Genomic DNA, 18,810 nt, shown 5'->3' on the forward strand with positions numbered 1-18,810 from the left:
GTACAGCAGGTATAAATCCAAATTTCAAGAACTCCACTGAATATTGACGAACCTTTTGCTTGCTTGGTCTGCTCATTTTTAATATACCACATAACGAACTCCCTGAAACAGATTAATACAACAGCGCGAGGTCCCTGAAATAGATTAATCAATATTTTATATCTTAGAATCAAAAAAATGTAACAAATGTAATGATCGAATCAAAGAAAGAAAAATGACCCTAAAAAAAATTATGAATTTTGTCTCACAGAGATTGCATCAGAACTTCACTGGCCTCATGCTTTACTTGCTGGGGTCCCTTTTTTTTTGTGGCAGACAAACCTCTCCCCCAGCACACCCATCAATACGCTAGGGCACAAAGATACATACAGATACAGGTCTCATTCACTACTGAACTGAAAAAGTAAAGGGGTATGGAAGGAGACATGATTGTTGAGATCATTTGGTATTCTCATCACCAGTTAGATAATTTGGAATGGATGATAATTAGACCAGTCAGAAAAAATAGAATTATAATGTTAACCAAGGATACCAACAGTTAAAATAAGAGAAACAACAGAGAAACATCAGAAAAGCAAAAATACACATTATGAAAATAAAAAGAACCAAGTGATTTATATTCATATCAACATAATTAGTTTATTTTTTCAAACCAACTTTTTAATTATTTCCCAAAATATTCCTATGCCCTACTAAAATATTCTTAAACCACACGCCCCACCAAAATATTCCCATGCCCCACCTTAAGAATCCATGGTTTAAAAGTGAAACATTGATTTATTTGCACCCTCTACTGCTCAAATCTTTTCCAAACATTTGGAAAACAATTTGCAGATTGGGAGACAACTTTACAATACAAATCTGTACAGTGATTCCAAGCTTCTAGTTTCTTCTCAGTTTAATTTTACATTCCGCTTGCATTTTTTACCAGCCATCTAGCTTGGTTGGAGCTGACATTGGCAAGGGTGCAGTATACATTTTACGTCTCTATTATGATTAAGGAGGTACAGATTTTTTTTAAATCATGGAGTAAAGCATACCCAATTATTGAAATAGCTTTATGGGCATTGGTCATTGCACGTTCATTAATAAATAAATGTTACTAAAGGGATCATCCATCCTTGGCCATCTGAAGAAGAAAAAAAAGGTATCAGATTAAAAGGCAATGTTGTGGGGTCACAGGATTTGACAAATTTAAGAAATCAGCAAAGAATGATTATTTAAAAAAAAAGAGTTAACCAAACTAATAAGAAGTTAAAGAAAGTAAAAAGTTTCACAAGTAGATAAAAATATATTGTGTGCAGTTCGGTAGAACATTAAGGATAAAAGTCGAAAGTTAGTAATGGGAAATAAAGAAATGTCAGAGAGTTGGAACAAGTATTTAACTTCTGTCTGAACCACAGAAGGTACTTAAAACAGCCCAGTAATAGAAAATCAAGTTGTTAAAGTGGGGATGCGGGAAGGGTTTCGGCAGGACATTTTAAAACAATGACTTTTGCTGGAAAAATAAAACTAAAAGCTGACCCAATGTCCTGCTGATGAAATGAAAGTAGATGCATTGGTTGTGGTCTTTCAGAGTTCTCCAGACTCTGGAATAGATCCAGAGGAATGGGAAACTGAATGGGAAACTGTTTGGAATCAATTTGTCCTGACTTTTGTCACTGTGAAAAATTCAGGGATCTATCTTTAATGTTGCAGCAACACAGCATTTGGAAAATGCAATTGAGAAGAGTCATTACATTTTTATGAAAAAGAAATTGTTTTTATTAGAGTTATTTGGGGATATAAAGAGCAAAGAGGATGAAGGTGAAAACATGGTGCTCTAGAAGGTTCAGGTGGCATTCCAAAAGTTTCCACACATGGTAAGTGCTCATTTTATTGAATAATAATAGAATAGAAAGAGAATTAGCTGCTGGGTGAGTGTTCTCGTGATCAGTGCTTGGGCTTCAACCATTTGCAGACTCACGACTTGTATATCAAAACCAAATTTGCTCCTGAGACAATGATAGGTGGAAAATATAGTTTTAAGGAGGATACAGTATAGGTAAAGGACTGTTAATTAGTTAAGTGAATGGGCAAAACTTTGGCAAACGTTGTCCATTTAGATCAGCGGTTTTCAAACTTTTTTTTCCACTCACATACCAAGTAATCCCAATGCCACAGGTGCTCTGTGATTAGTAAGAGATTACTTATAATGGTATGTGAGTGAAAAAAAAGGTTGAGAACCACTGCTCTAGACCTAATTGTTACTGAAATATTATGCTTGAGAAAAATTGTCATTGGCTCATTTCCTTTAGAGTTCTGAAACTGTGCACAAAACAAGTCACTTAGGGACGATTGAAACAGTGGTTTTTAAATCTTTTCTTTCCACCCACATACCAACTTAAGCAAGCCCTTACTAATCACATAGCACCTATGGCATAGGAATTACTTAAAGTAGTATGTGAGTGGAAAGAGAAAGTTTTAAAACTAATGATTTAGATGGAAGAACCGAAGAGTGAAATATTATTTAAATGAAGACAAATTCAGAATTCTGCTGTACCGGTGATTTTTTCTCTGTAAAATTGGTTATGCAACATTTAAGAACATGCATTGCACAATGGAATTTCTCACACTTGAGTCTCTTTACATCTGTGAATGATTAACTAATGAAGAATCACATTTTACTTAATATGTAAACACACTGAGTAGTACCATCATCTTAATTACCAATTGTGGTACAGGCACACTGCACCTAATGTCAGAGTTGACATTCGCATTAAGAAAAAGTGAGCCTCCAATTAGAGTCACGTTTTAGTGAGCAGTGAACTGTGTGCTCGTGTCATTCTCAGGCTTGCAAGCTGATAAAAATGCATCGTTTTATTCATCCAAAATCAGTACTAATGGAGATTCCAATGCTAAAAAAAAATTTAAAAGCCAGATGACCTGCACAAACAGATATATGGGATGTTGACTTTGCATTTTTCCACTTGGAAAAGAGCAGAGCTCATTAGAGGCCAAAATAATCTGGATCCTGAGGACAGACAGGAGGCCTAAAATGAACATAGGGCATCAAGGTTGGAGGGGGCGGGGGCATAGGGTTTATGCTGGTTAATTGTAACCCACCAGTTTTTTAAACAACTTCTAATTATTGACAAAAATCTATTTGAATTCCTTTAGTGCAAGAAAAAGTTAAAGCAGACAAAATATATATATTTTTTAGTCAAGTTGTGGCTTGATCTGGAAAAAGAAACACTTTATTCTTTCCTGCTGGATAACTTGCTTGCATTAGGGTCATAGGAGGCTGAATGAGTCCCTAACAGTTGGGATAGGAGGTGCCTGACACTGTAGCATCTGAAAGAATGGACGGACATTGGAAACATTCCATAGGAGGTTCACTGGATTTCAGGATTTAGACTTGTTCTGCCACAAACAACTAAAGCAATTAGATTTACAAAAATAAAGGGTGATCCTATTGAATGTACAATATTCTGAGGGGGCCATGACAGGGTAGATAGAGAGTCTCAAGTGAGGATATAGCTTCAAGGCCCTTTTAAAGCCTCCACGTTCATCCTGTGATGGGGTGATTAGACTTGCACACAAGGTTGAACAGTGGGAGACTCAACAAACTGAATGGCCTGCTCATGTTCTTGAAATGGCATGGGTAGATGGGCAAATTTGAGGTGGTGCATTCTTTCTGCTATTCACTCAGGGGTTTCTTATTCTCCTGCTCCATGAGTTTATTTATCAGCACCATGCCAAATGCTCCTTCATCATTTTTGAACAGTCATTAGATTTATTAAATTAAATTTAGACATATAGCACGGTAACAGGCTATTTTGGCTCACGAGTCTGTGCTGCCCACTTTACACCCCTGTCGCGTAGATAAAAGCTCACACTTGATTGGAGGGAGAACTAACGCTTTTATTAGCTTACAACACATGTAAGGTTCATGAACAGGCTTCAGAGGGGTTCAGGGTTTAGGCAGGAAATCAGAATTAGATACAGGCCCCTGGAGGGAGGAGCCAGGTGGCGGTGAAACCCATTTCACTACATTCACCCCATCCTTCAGAATTAAGGGTCTGTGGATGAAGAGAACAAGGATCAGAAGCTAGTAATAGACACAGAAGAGAAATATTTACAATACTATTTGCAGATTCAGGCAGTCCAGAGGTCTGAAGATCTTGGTGGAGTGCCTTAGCACTGGGGGGCCTTATGCTCCTTGAGTCACCTGATCCACCTGTCCAATGATAGAGAGGGATTCTCTCTCCTCCTGAACCATGTCCCCTGACGCTCTGAGCGGGGGTGGTGAGAAAATGTTTGGTAGCTTGAGGGGCACCTGAGGCAACAGATCCACTGTTCCGGCAGGTGCCAGGTCCTTGATGGAGACAGTGTCCTCCCTGCCCTCTGGGTACTCCATGTAGGCATACATGGGGTTGGCATGGAGGAGTTTCACCTTTTCCACATGTGCTTCTTGAGAAGGACCGGACCAGGACTAGTGAGCCAGGCTGGGAGTGTAGTCCCTGATGCTGACCTTCTGTTGAATGTGAACATGAGCTCAAGAGGACTGGCGTTGGACACAGTGCAGAGTAGCGACTGAATTGAGTGGAGTGTGATGGGGAGAACATCCTGCCAGCGTGAGCCTGGAAGGCCTTTTTGTTTCAGGGCGTTTGATAGCCTTCCAGATTGTGATGTTCTCTTTTTCAACCAGTCTGTTCTTCCAGGGATTGTAACTGGTAGTCCTGCTGGATGCGATGCCCCTCAACAGAAGGTACTGACGCAGCTCATTGCTCATGAAGGCTGAGCCTCGGTCACTATGAATATAGCGGTGATACCCAAACAGGATGGAAATAGAGTCTAGGGCCTTCATAACAGACAAGGTGGATGTGTTTGGGCACAGGATGGTGAACGGGAAGTGGAGTACTCATCGATACCGAGAGAAAGTAAATGTTCCCATTCGTGGAGGGGAGAGGTCCCTTAAAATCGATGCTGAGCCATTCGAAGGGCCTGGATGATTTAATCAGGTGCGCTTTCATGGGGTAAAAAAAGTGTGGCTTGCACTCAGCACAGACCTGGCATGACATGATCATTTCCCTGACGTCTTCTATTTATTGGGACAATTTAAAGTACTAGAAAAATTTAAGTTCAAGCCACTTTTTACTGGCTGGGTTAAGGCACTATATAAAAATACAGTTATTAGGGTGGTGACGAATGGACAAACTTTTTCTTCATTCAGTTTATCGAGATAAACACGTCAGGGTTGCCCATTGTCACCAGCCTTATTTGTGTTGGCTCAAGCTATTAGACAAAATAGTAATATTAAAGGAATAAAAATTGCTGAAGATGAGTATAAGATTAATTTATTTGCAGATGATGTGTTGATATATTTAACACATCCTAAACAAACTTTGAGACATTTGCAAGATTGTTTAGAGCAATATGGAGCAATGTCTGGGTATAAAGTCAATTGGGAAAAGAGCGAAATATTACCAATTTCAGATGAGGACTATATTAATTGTAAGCAGATTATAAGATTGAGATGGTCTAATAAAATTAAATATATAGGGGTAACTGTTGATGTAAATTATCAATCTTTATATAAATTAAACTATGTTCCTTTGCTAAAAATTTAAAGTAGATTTGAATAAGTGGAAAGATCTACCTATAATGTTAATAGGTCGTGTGAACTGTATTAAGATGAATATTTTCCCACATATTCAATATCTTTTTCAGTCAATTTCATATGTACTTCCAAAGGTATTTTTTCAGGAATTGAATACCGCTGTGAGAATGTTTTTGTGGAAAGGTAAATTAGCTAGAGTAACATTGCAAAAATTGACCTGGAAGTATGCTTTTGGAGGACTTCAATTATCTTATTTCCAGAATTATTATGTGGCTGCCCAATTAAAATTTATTAATAGGATGTTTAATGTTATTCAATCTCCTGAGTGAGCTAAAGTAGAATTGGCTTGTATTCCTGAGCTTAAGGTTCATCAATTTATATTTAAGTGGAGTCTCTGTTTGTTGCAGGCTTATAATATACGTTTTAAAGCATTTGTTGGAGATTTGGACTAAAAGAAATTATATTATAGGTTCTAGAGGTAAAATTATGGCTCAAACTCCGTTATATCATAATAAAGTAATTTATTTTTCAATGAATAATCAGTATTTAAGGATTTGCGATTCTAAGAGTATTAAAGTGATGGATGATTGTTTTGAAGATGGACAGTTTCTTTCCTTTACTAGACGTAGGGAGAAGTTTGGGAAAAGGTCTAATTCCTTATTTGTATACTATCAGGTGCGAGTATTAGTGATAGATAATTTTGGAAGCGAAATGGTGCTACCTAAATTAACTAAGTTCGAGACTTTAATTTTGGATGCATCAAAAAGGGGATTTATCTCTGAAATGTATGCTTTGTTACAAGATAAGATTTGAGTAAATCTGGAATTAAGTGGGAGAAAAATTTATCTTTTGATATATCTCAGCAGGAATGGGAAGTTATGTGTCAAGAAAGTGTGACTAGATTGATTAATGTAAGATATAGTTTAGTCAATTGTAGTTTTTTACATCAGTTATATCTGACTCCTGAAAAGTTAAAAAGATATGGTTTTAGTAATTCTGATTTGTGTTTTAGATGTGGGATTCACACTGGAACGTTTTTACATGCAGTTTGGTCTTGTGACAAAGTGCAACCATTTTGGAAAAAAATTTTAAAAATTGGAAGATTTATTCAAGATTAAATTACCATTGGATCCATTAATTTTTTGTTGGATTACAGTGTATCTTTAACTGCTGGCTTAAAGTTGGGTAAGTTTCAGATGGCATTTGTTCGTCTGGTATTAGCGGTGCGCGGAAATGTATTGCGATTACATGGAAAGATAATGTGGAATTGAATATGGTTCATTGGCATAATGAGTTAAGATCCTGTATTTATTTGGAGAAGTTAACGTATAATTTGTATAATAATTACTCTTTTTTTGTTAAGATGAGGTCACCTTATTTGAAATTTATGGGTTTGGAAATATCTTAATTTTTTTTCTCTGGTATTGTTAGTTTGACTCGTCACACAGCGTATGTAATTAATTGATATATGTTTTTTTTGCACCCCTTGAGGGGTTAGTTAGAGTTGGTGGGAGGGAGGGTGGGGGTATAGTGGGGTTAATTGTTTTTTTTTAAATGTATGTATCTTAAATTTATAAATAAAGTTTTCAAAAAAGAAGTCCAGACCCAAAAATACTGGAGCACAAAATTCATCTAAAATGTACATGTGAAATTTAAAAACTCCCCCCCCTTCAAATGACAGATGTTTCTGTACCAGCAGCGAATGGGACTGGGACACTAGGAAGATTCAGTAATTAGAGGGGTACATTTTTGTTATATTTTTACGCAGTCAGTAAGTCTATGAAACTTTTCATGGAGCCTGTGTCAATCAGGCACTTGGTTGAATGTCCGTTTACCTTCACCATCACCATCGTGTTGCTGAGCTGGTGAGACCAATTCTTGTTGAGGACCAGCGATGCCAGGTTGCCGGAGATGCCATGTTCTTCCCTTGAGAGGCCCCATCCATCCTGAGTCGATCTGTGCCAGTAAGATGGTGCCGACCTCGTGACACGGCAAGATGGCCACCCTCCTTCCTCCTCTGACGACGATGATGGCGCTGAATTCAAAATTGTTGCCACTGCAAGATGGCTGCCGAGCCTTTTCACGCCATTTCCATAGTTGGCAGGTAGGTCAGCAGGTGATCTCAGGTGAGTCCGGTGCAGATGACTTGGGGCTGGAATCAGATCCAGGAGCGGTACAGGCCATGGACTTCCCCCGACCTCCCTTCGAGCAGCAGACCCTTGTCCAATGTTCCTTCTTCCCACATCTGGAGCATGCCAAGTCTTTGGCCGGGCAGCGGGCATGGGGATGCTGTCCCTTGCTGCAGAAAAAATCACTCCCAGGTTCAGCAAGCAGCAGCCGTTAGAATGGGGGCCAACCTAGTGGGAGCATGTGGTCCTTGGAGGTGCTCACCCAAGATTGCAAGTTCGTTGGCCTCAAGGTCATCATTCTCAAGACTGGCCTGTTCCAGTGATTTGGCCAGCTCAACATGGCTAGTGAGGTCCTTCTTTCCAAACTTGAGCAGTCGTTGCCTCATGTACCTTGAGAGGAACCCTGTGAACCCTGTCCCTGATCTGTTCATCTTCCTGGATGCGGCCCGAAGCAGCCTCATACCTGCACTTCTTAGCCAGTGTCTGCAGATCCAGCAGGTAGTCATCAATCGACTCTTTGGGCCATTGGTGGCTTAGAACTTCACTAGGACCTCATTTGGGGTCTTCATTTAGCGGGCCTTCAGCACCTCAATGGCGGCTTTGCACGTCAGACAGTCTTGGATGACTGTGTACCCCTTCATCCCTACCCTTGAGATGAGTGCCAACCTCTGGAGCTTGTCTGTGTAGAAGACATCTCTAGGTGCATTCAGGTAGGCATGGAAGTCTAGCTAATATGTAAACTCCTCAGCCGCCTCGGAGGATTGGGGGTCTATTAACAGCATACTGGGCTTGAGTAACGCCTCTATCCTTGTTTGTAAGCTAATAAAATTCTAGCATAGATAAAAGCTCATACTTGACTGGAGGGAGAACTAATGCTTTTATTAGCTTACAACACAGGTAGGGTTCATATTAAAGGCTTCAGAGGCTTCACGGTTTCTGTGGGAAACCAGGGTTATATACGAGCCCCTGGGGGGAGGGGCCAGGAGGTGGGACCAGTCATCATTACAGGACACCTCTAATGAATCCCAGTTCACTACAAGGTATGTTTTGAACGGTGAGAGGAAACCAGAGCCCAAGAGAAAACCCATGCAGACATGATGAGAACGTACTAGTCCATTAAAATTAAATTCTTCTTATCCATGTATTTTTCAAAATCCCTTTTGAATTTTACAATTGACCCTGCCACTTCCTCTACCACGTCATGTGCCATGGATGCCCTAGAGTAAGTGGGAATGTTGCATTTGTTTTTTTCACAGGGTGTTTGAGTGCATCCTTGAATCTTTTCCCCTCTCTGTGTGGTTATCTCTTCCCATGACAGAGCTCAGAATAGAGTGTCTGTTTCAGTTTTTATGTCAGCCTTGCGAATGACATGACCTGCTCAGCGAAGCCGACTAAGTGCAATTAGAGCCTCAGTGCTACTAGGGAAGTTAGCCACCAGGAGGACATTACTGTTGGGCTGTAGACCAACATCATCTTAATTGTCACAAGGGACTAGAAGCAAACCCACAAATTTGTGAACAAATTTAAGAATTCAAGAAATGGAAAGCTGTCTGATTTTGATAAAAGGGAAGCAGATAAAAGATTTCAGAAAGGAATCCAAAAAACTGTACAAAGTCACCCCAAAATTTTGGTTGTAAGTAAATTTTCAACACTTTCTCAGGAAATTTTGAAATCCTTTTTTTTTTAATATTAGCTGTAGTTGAATTGAGAGGTTTATGGGAACCACACACTAAATATGTTTACAGGAATGAGTTCCAAATATTCTGGCCACCTTTGGGATTACAGCCCCAAATGTCTAAAATAGACTTTATGACACTCAGCATTTCTTGGAAAGAATACAAAAGTGCATAATGTAGTTTCTCAGGGGTTTGGCAGCCATTGTTTTGTTTGATTTTGTAGCTTTTTGTTCATCTTACTGATCATTAGCTAACTGAAAAGAGATCATGTAAGCAAGACTCTACTTTGGGTTTGGCCATGAAAAGAAATAACTTAATAGTTCAGTGTTCAACTAGGATTAAAATAAGTAAAGTTGTCTTAAAATTAGCTCATCGAGCATTTTTCAGTGATATACAACTGAGCTATAAAGCTTTATGTTTAACATAAAAAGAAATGTGCTTGTCTTGTGTGAGTCATGCATGAGAGTCACAAACTAAGACCATTGCCCTTTGCAAAGCCCATCTTCAAGAGGCAGATTCCATTGATGTGGTTAAATTGGAATGATTTGAAGCAATGGTTTTAACTAATCCAAATGTCAGATCATTATGGTCGAAACAAAATTATCAGCCTTCAATTATACACATTTTTGATAGTCAATTTGACAGTACTGACCTTTTTTTGAAAACCTCAGTGTTCAAGAGTGTTTTAGCAGGCTCTTCCAAAGGGCAACATGCTCCTTAAGTAGCAGTGAGCTCACTGGCTTTTATATTTGATCTAAGTCATTATCTATAATGTTCAAATCACTTACTATGCATCCAAATTTTGCAGTCATATGACTCTTGGTTTGGATTTTACTTGATCAGCTCTGTTGCAACAGTTCAAGTTAAACTTGATGGACAAGCTTGTTGTTTCCTGATTTTTTTTTTGCTTTCCAAATCTCAGATTAAAATTGAATAAGTAATTCAGGTGAAAACTCCTGGCATTGTCCAAATCCAAATAGTTGTCACTTTGAATATCCTGCGAAGCCCACAAATTGAATTTTGAACATCAAAGGTTTATTGCTAAAGATTTTACTTCTAATAGCAACTATAACCAATCTATTCTGTCAGATAGTGATACCTCAGTACATGGATACAACACTTGTAAGGTTTGGTTAAACAATGGACACTTGGGGCCAAATTTTCCATTGAAAATGCATCTTGGAATCAAAAGGCAAACTGGAATTTAACTGGAACAACTGTGAGTTGGACAAGGAAAAGCCTGAGCTCTATTTCATTGACTGTCTCTTGCTCTCCATGGATGCTGCTTGACCTGCTACCATTCCTCCAGCTCTTTTATTGTCTATTCTTCCAGTTCTCCAGCATAGAAGATTTGATGTTTAATTACCAATTGTAGAGTGTTGAATTTTGGTACACTTGATAATTTTACTTGGATATTTAGTAAAATACAAACTAGTTTGAGCAGAAACCTTGTAAAGTCATTGAGTTTCTATCACAGAAACAGGCTTTTCAGCCCAACGTTCATCCCTATCAAGTTGCCTTCCTGCATTCCTCTAAATCTTTCTTATCAATATATTTGTCTAAATATCTTTTGAAGTTTAGAATTGCACCTGCTTCTACCTCTTTCTCGACCACATTCTATTAATCAGCACCATTTACGTAGAATAGGTGCACGCCAGGTTCCCTTTAAATCTTGCTCCTCTCACATTATAGATTGAACACTTGTTGATGCATATGTTCTTCGGACAATAGCATTTATCATCTCCATGAAGATTCAATACAGCATCAATGTCACAATAGCTGCATTATATTCCGTTACATTTGCCCTCTCCAGGGCAAGAATTACACAGTGAATGGTAGGGCCCTGGAGAGAGTTGTTGACAGAGGGAGTTGAGGATACCAATCCATTGTTTATTGAAAGTGCTAACACAAGTAGGCAGGGTGGTGAATTAGATATATGGCACTCTTGGCTTTATTAGTTGAGGCCTTGATCAAGTTATAATTGTGAAAGGTATTGGTGAAACTATACAGTTCTGGTCACTTAGCTACAGGAAAGATATCAATATGCTGGAAAGAGCTCAGGAAAGAATCATGAGAACGTTACTGCTACAAGTGGGCTTGAATTAGAAGGAAAAGCCAGAGGGGCTGGAACTTTTCTCCATGGAGTATAAGAGGTTGGGACCTTAAGGAGGTTTATAAAATCATAAGGTAAATAGTCATAGTCTTTTTTTCCTATAGTAGATGAATCAATAAGTAGAAGTCATGGATTTAATGTGAGAGGAGCAAGATTTAAAGGGAACCTGGCGTGCACCTATTCTACGTAAATGGTGCTGATTAATAGAATGTGGTCGAGAAAGAGGTAGAAGCAGGTGCAATTCTAAACTTCAAAAGATATTTAGACAAATATATTGATAAGAAAGATTTAGAGGAATGCAGGAAGGCAACTTGATAGGGATGAACGTTGGGCTGAAAAGCCTGTTTCTGTGATAGAAACTCAATGACTTTACAAGGTTTCTGCTCAAACTAGTTTGTATTTTACTAAATATCCAAGTAAAATTATCAAAAATATACTTGTGGTAACCCTATGATTCATAACCTGTTCAATCAATGTGGTTTAAAATTATATAAGTGTAAAATAGGCAAACTTCTAAATAACAGAGGTTATTTAAATAACATACTTTGAGTGCTGTGTAATTGTTGTGCAATATTTAACTCTAAATATTTGAAAAATGTGCTCTTGTGTCTCAAAAGTGAATTGAAGTAATTTTACAGATCTCCTGAGGCCTGCAAACGAACCCATTAATGCAAACTCAGTACAATTGAGCTGATGCACCTTTACTAAGATGATAGTTTCCTGCATCCATTACATTCTTTATTGAAAGAATTAAACATTTGATTGGAACATAGAACATATGTTGACCTCGATGCTGTGCCGATCCAGATATTTCTTCCTAAAAAAAATTACTAAACCCTCCCTACCCCATAACCCTCTATTTTCCTTTCATCCATGTGTCTGTCTAAGAGTCTCTTAAATGTCCCCAATGTTTCAGCCTCCGCCACCATCCCTGGCAAGGCATTCCAGGCATAAACAACTCTCTGTGTAAAAAACTTAACCCTGATGTCTTCCCTAAACTTCCTTCCCTTCACTTTGTACAGATATCGAATGGACAAAAAAAAAATTCAAAAGGGTTGCTTCCTGAAAAGGATTTGGGCTCTTGATAGATATCTTCAAAGTGAACACAAAGATAATTTCAGATTTACTGTATCACATATGAAGTTGGAGAAATATTAAATTAACCTTTATGTAATTTACTTCAAGCAACTCTAAACCCAACTCTTAGATTGACTGCACATGTTGAACAACAAATGTGAGAGGCCCAGGCTTTGTCTTGGTCACTAAAGTAGAGGTCATAGGATTTCTTAATAAGTGCAGACATGCTGCACCATTGAGTCTTAAGTGTATCCTCTCCACAAATGTAACGGAATATAATGCAGCTATTGTGACATTGATGCTGTATTGAATCTTCATGGAGATGATAAATGCTATTGTCCGAAGAACATATGCATCAACAAGTGTTCAATCTATAATCAATGTAATGCACAGCATCTGTGTATTTTTCTTTGGCTTGGCTTCGCGGACGAAGATTTATGGAGGGGGTAAATGTCCACGTCAGCTGCAGGCTCGTTTGTGGCTGACAAGTCCGATGCGGGACAGGCAGCCTGTCTGCACCTATCCTGACTAAACATGCCCAGGCACACTTGGCAATATTTGCATAACATCTGCACTGACTTCATGTATCGGCACACTTGGACTGACCTAAGCAGCTTACTTTGTGGGCAATGTACTAGTAGATTTAAAATATGACAAGAAATAAAAAAAATAGGTTATATCTAATACACGGTACGTGATGGACATACGCGAAGGTGATTTTTTTTTTTATCAGTGGCCCAAAATCCATAATATACACCCAAAAGTGTTCAGGAAGCAAAGTCTTAATTGTCCAGTGATATCTATACAGTTTGTGTTACTTCATTATTTTTAGCTGAAAGTGTGTTGAAATCCAAAGAATCAGAATGTAAAACAAATATCACTCATACAAAAAAAGACACATCTACAATCATATTGGAAAAGAAATATAAACTATTCCGCACTCTGAACCATGGTAGCTGAATGAAGCACAATGCAACTAGCATGCTGCATTTTAACATCAGCGATAAATTAATCATCTGATTGTTGGCTTAGTTAAATGACTATTTAGTTTTGTAAATGCTGAAGCCTGACTTGAAGTTTGTTTTCTTTCGTTTTTGCTATTGCTCTAGGTTGTCTTCTCCACTTCTGCTTTGCTCTGAGGTAATATCATCAGTGAGCCACAATCATTTTAATTAGCCCTGGGCTAGGTTGGCTGAGGTGAAATAAAACAGATAGACTCCCCCTTTTGTTCTTGAATAACTCACTTTTTCCAAGGGGAAAATGCTTGATGGGCTTCCATATTGATGAAAGGTTGACTGTACAAATGGAGATCTGGAGGACTGCAGATCCCTTAAATTTGGCCGTTTTAAGGTTAGAGGTGCATGTGAGGAAGGTGGAGCAATGTAAGGATTGAGAGGATGAGGACATAAGTAGGCCAAATGTATTATAATTAGGGAATAAGATCATATTCCACAACAATATTTGATGGGCATTGTGAAAACATTTATATTTCTGTTAAGCCTAGCTGAATGAGAAATATGATTGGCTAGGAAAGAAATATACATCTATGGAAAAGATTCGCTCTTCATGTTAATGATATGGTAACATTAAAGCAATAGAAAAAAGCTTCAATACCATATTCTCCATTCGAATACCACCTTAAAACATCCCTTACTAACTATAAAGCCCCTATGGCATAGGTGATCTGTGGTTAGGAAGTACAGAACATATCCCATGTGAAGCAAGGCCCATTCTTATATATTTCTTGTTTTTTTAATTACACCCAATTGGAACTGGCAAATAAATTTACTTGATATAACTGCCAACTAAGCTAACAGTAGACATCTTCTGAACAATTATCAGGTCAATGCAGGTGGCTGCCTGTTTGCCTGACTGGACTTTGAAATGTTCTAATATGCCAAAATCTGTGCATGCATTCCATTGACAGCTAGCAGTATCAAATTGAATTTGTACAAATTGCTTTAGTAGTTTCTAGGAAGTGTATTGCAACAACTTGGAAATTAGACACAGGCTTAGGGATGGAAAGATGGCATGTGGACCTTTGTAGCTGCATTCCACTTGAGAAGATCACTTACAGTTTTTGAAATAAATATCATGTACTTTGGAAAATATGGTGCCCATATTTTCAAAATGTGGGTATGAATGATTAACAGACTCTCTGAAGTCCTAATTTCTTGGTAACCTCCAATATTAAATTTTATAATATATATAGTTTATTCCCTTGACACTCTCTAGTCCTTCTTTTTCTATTTTCATTCTTTTCTTTTTTCTTTTTACGGGGGTCTGGGGAGGGAAGGGGAAAAAGTTTTGTATACTGCATGTATAATCTTTGAAATTTTTTGTTACTGAATGAAATGTAGGGAAACACATTCTGTGAAGGGCTTGGATTGATTAAAATTTGTAAAATGTGTGCAGGATAGTTTTTTGCTGCAATACGTTGAGGTACCCATTAGAGAAGGGGCAGTTTTGGATCTACTGTTGGGGAATGAAATAGGACAGGTGACTGAGGTGTGTGTTGGGGAGCACTTCGGATCCAGTGATCATGGTACCATTAGCTTCAACATAATTATGGAAAGAGATAGGTCAGGTTCGATGATGAAGGTTTTTGAGTGGGGGAAAGCCAGATTTGAAGAAATTAGAAGGGATTTGCTAGGAGTGGTTTGGGCTGATTTGTTTTATGGGAAGGATATAGAGGAGAATTGGAGGTCATTTAAAGGTGAGATTTTGAGGGTGCAGAATCTTTATGTTCCTGTTGGGATAAAAGGCATAGCCAAAAGTTCAAAGGAGTTGTGGTTTTTAAGGGAGATTAAAAAGTTGACTTGAAATAAAAAAAAGACGTACATTAAATACAAGAAGCTAAGTATAGACAAGATGCTTGGAAAATACATGGATTGTAAAAAGAAGCTTAAGAAAGAAATTAAGATAGTGAAAAGAAGATACAAGGTGGCTATAGTGAACTGGGTGAAAGTAAATCTGAAGAATTTTTACAAATATGTGAATAGCAAAAGGAGATTGAAGGATAAAATAGGTCCCTTAGAGAATCAGAGCAGACATATGTGTAAGGAGTTGAATGAGCTGGGAGAGATATTGAATGAGCTCTTCGGTATTCACTAGGGAAAAGGATACGGAATCATGTTGGATAAGAGAAGCAAAAGAGGTGATTATGGAAAATGTAGGGATTTGGAAAAAGGGGGTGTTAGAACTTTTGAGGCATATAAAGGTGGATACGTCTCCAGGTCCCGACGGGATTTTCCCCAGGACCTTGAGGAAAGTCTGGGAGGAAATAGCAGAGGCTCTGGCAATGATTTTTCAAAAGTCACTAGAGGGGAGCATGGTGCCTCCGTCACCCTGTACCAAGAGAGACCACATGATCTCGCCAGGTCCGTGATGGATGTCCAAGTGAAAGGGCATATAAGGAACTGTTTGTTTGATAGTGGGAGTAAGGAAAGCTTTGTTCACCCTTATACCACTCAGTGTCTATCCCTTGAAGCGCGCCAGTCAGCCATAAGATGTCATTTGCATCCAAATCCCATATGGCAGTCGTCTTCAAGTCCTGTAAGTTGACTTTGACTGTTGGACGCAGAGTTTACAAACACTTCAGGCTCCACATCATGCTGCCGCTCTGTGCCCCCTTGCTGCTGGGGCTGGACTTCCAGTGCCAACATGAGAGCGTTGCATTGATGTTTGATGGGCCCATTCCCCCTTCATCATTTGCAACAAACAGTTCCTAGATGATCCTCTGTACATGACCTGTGGTCTCGACACTCAAAGTCATGCCCCGGCTGCTGTTTGTGAACCTCACCCCCAAATGCAACCCAGTGGCCACCAGGAGCAGGTAATACTGCACCATAGACAGAGCATTCATCAAATAAAAGGTGCAGCATTTGTTGGGCGAAGGCATCATGGAGAGCCCAGGTGGTCGAAGTAAAGAATGGGGTGGAGATCAGGATGTCCATAGACTTAGCCAGACCATTGTGGTAAATGTAGCTTGATGCATACCCCTCCCCTGCATATCCGATATGGTTAACCAGATTGTACAATATCAGGTATTCTCCATGATCGACATCAAGTCGGCCTATAACCAACTCCTGATCCACCCGGAGGACCACTAATATACTGCATTCGAGGTGGATGGCCATCTCTCCCACTTCTACCGGGTCCCCTTCTGCATCACCAATAGGGACTCCATTTTCCAGCAGCCGTGGACCGCATGGTGGACCACTATAACCTGCAGGTCACTTTTCCTTATCTTGACAATGTGACCATCTGCGGCCATGACCTGCAGGACCATGATGCCAACTTTCAAAAATCCATCCAGGCCACAAATCTCCTGAACCTTACATATAACAAGGAGAAATGTGTGTTGCAGACAACCCGACTCGGCTGCATGATTGAAAACGGTGTCATTGGTCCTGACCTCAAACACATGCGACCTCTATTGGAGCTATCTCTTCCCCACACCCTCAGAGCCTTGACAAGATGCCTGGGTTTCTTCTCGTACTACGCTCAATGGGTCCCCAACTATGCGGACAAGACTCACCCACTGGTCAAAGCCACCTCTTCCCCTCCTATAGGCAGAGGTTCATGCAGCATTTGACAATATCAGGGATGACATTGCCAAGGCAGTGATGCATGTGGTAAATGAGTCCATACCTTTCCACATGGAGAGTAATGCGTCTGACCTCACACTGGCTGCCACATTCAACAGATCGGGCAGACTCGTCACATTCTTCTCACTCCAAGGTCCTGAAATCTGCCATTGCTCAGTTGAAAAGGAGGCCCAGGTCATCATGGAGATGGTACGACACTGGAGGCACTACTTTTCTGGCAAACATTTCACTCTCCTCACGGACCAGCAGCCGGTCATCTTCATGTTTGACAACAAGCAGTGGAGCAAAATCAAGACTGATAAAATCATCAAGTGGAGGATAGAACCTACAACCTACAACATACCTGGCAAGCTTAACAAACCCCGGATTTCCTCTCCCATGGTACTTGTGCCAGTATCCAAATATACAAATTGCAGATCCTTCACAACAACCTCTGCCACCCCAGAGTGACTGTTCTTCCTTTTCATTAAAGTATAGAACCTACCATACTCCATTGAGGAAGTCAGAACAATGACCAAAAACTGCCAGGTCTGTGCCGAGTGCAAACCGTACTTCTACCGCCATAACAAGGTGCACTTGATCAAAGCTGCTCGCCCCTTCAAGTGCCTGAGCATCAACTTCAAGGGTCCTCTCCCTTCCTCGAATCAGAACATTTACTTCCTCACCATCATCGACGAGTATTCTCGCTTCCCTTTTGCCATCCCCTGCCTGGACATGACCACGGCTACAGTCATCGAGGTCCTCTGCAATATCTTCATGCTCTTTGGGTACCTCTGCTTCATCCACAGCGACCAGGGGACCTCAATCATGAGCGATGAGCTGCAGCATTACCTGCTGGTCAGGGGCATCGCCAAGAGCAGGACCACCATCTCCAATCCCAGAAGGAATGGGCAGATGGAAAGGGAGATGCCACGGTCTGGAAAATGTAATCCTTCTGATTCTATAGTCATGGGCCCTCCCATCTCCCACTGGAAAGAGGTCCTCCCAGATGTACTCCACTCCAAGCAGTCACTCTTATTTACAACCACTAACAATACACCTCATGAAGGTATATGTTCCTTCCCTGGGAAGTTTGTCAGGGACTAGGCTGTCTCCCTGGCTGATCTCCCAGGACCGTTCCTGCTTTGGAAGCACATTGGGCAATCTAAGACTGAGAGGGGCCTCCACAGAAATTCTTAGTACTTCTACGTGACCTTCCCTGATAGGCGCGAGGACACAATCTCCATCCAGAATTTGGCCACATCAGACACTCCTCCAACCGTGATCAACAGACACTCTCCCTCATTGCCATTTTGGGGGTCCATGAACCCTCAACCCTCAATGCTCAACCCTCGACAACTGTTGTCACCCATAATGCACCAGCATCATACTCCCTCCTCCCTTCACCCATCCCTTCCCCCCGGAGAACTGTAACCATAATGTCCAGGTAATGTAAAACTAACCCATAATGTCCAGGTGTTACATAGTCCAGAGGACCCAAAACCCAGCAGCAATAAATATGCACTACAACACAGGGTACTTAAACAAAAGTAGTTTTTAATTATAATTGAAAAAGTAAACAGAATTGGACTTTAACTTATTACTTAACCTACTTACTTAACCT

Source organism: Narcine bancroftii, chromosome 9 (assembly GCF_036971445.1).
Source record: "Narcine bancroftii isolate sNarBan1 chromosome 9, sNarBan1.hap1, whole genome shotgun sequence".
Classification (NCBI taxonomy): Eukaryota; Metazoa; Chordata; class Chondrichthyes; order Torpediniformes; family Narcinidae; genus Narcine; species Narcine bancroftii.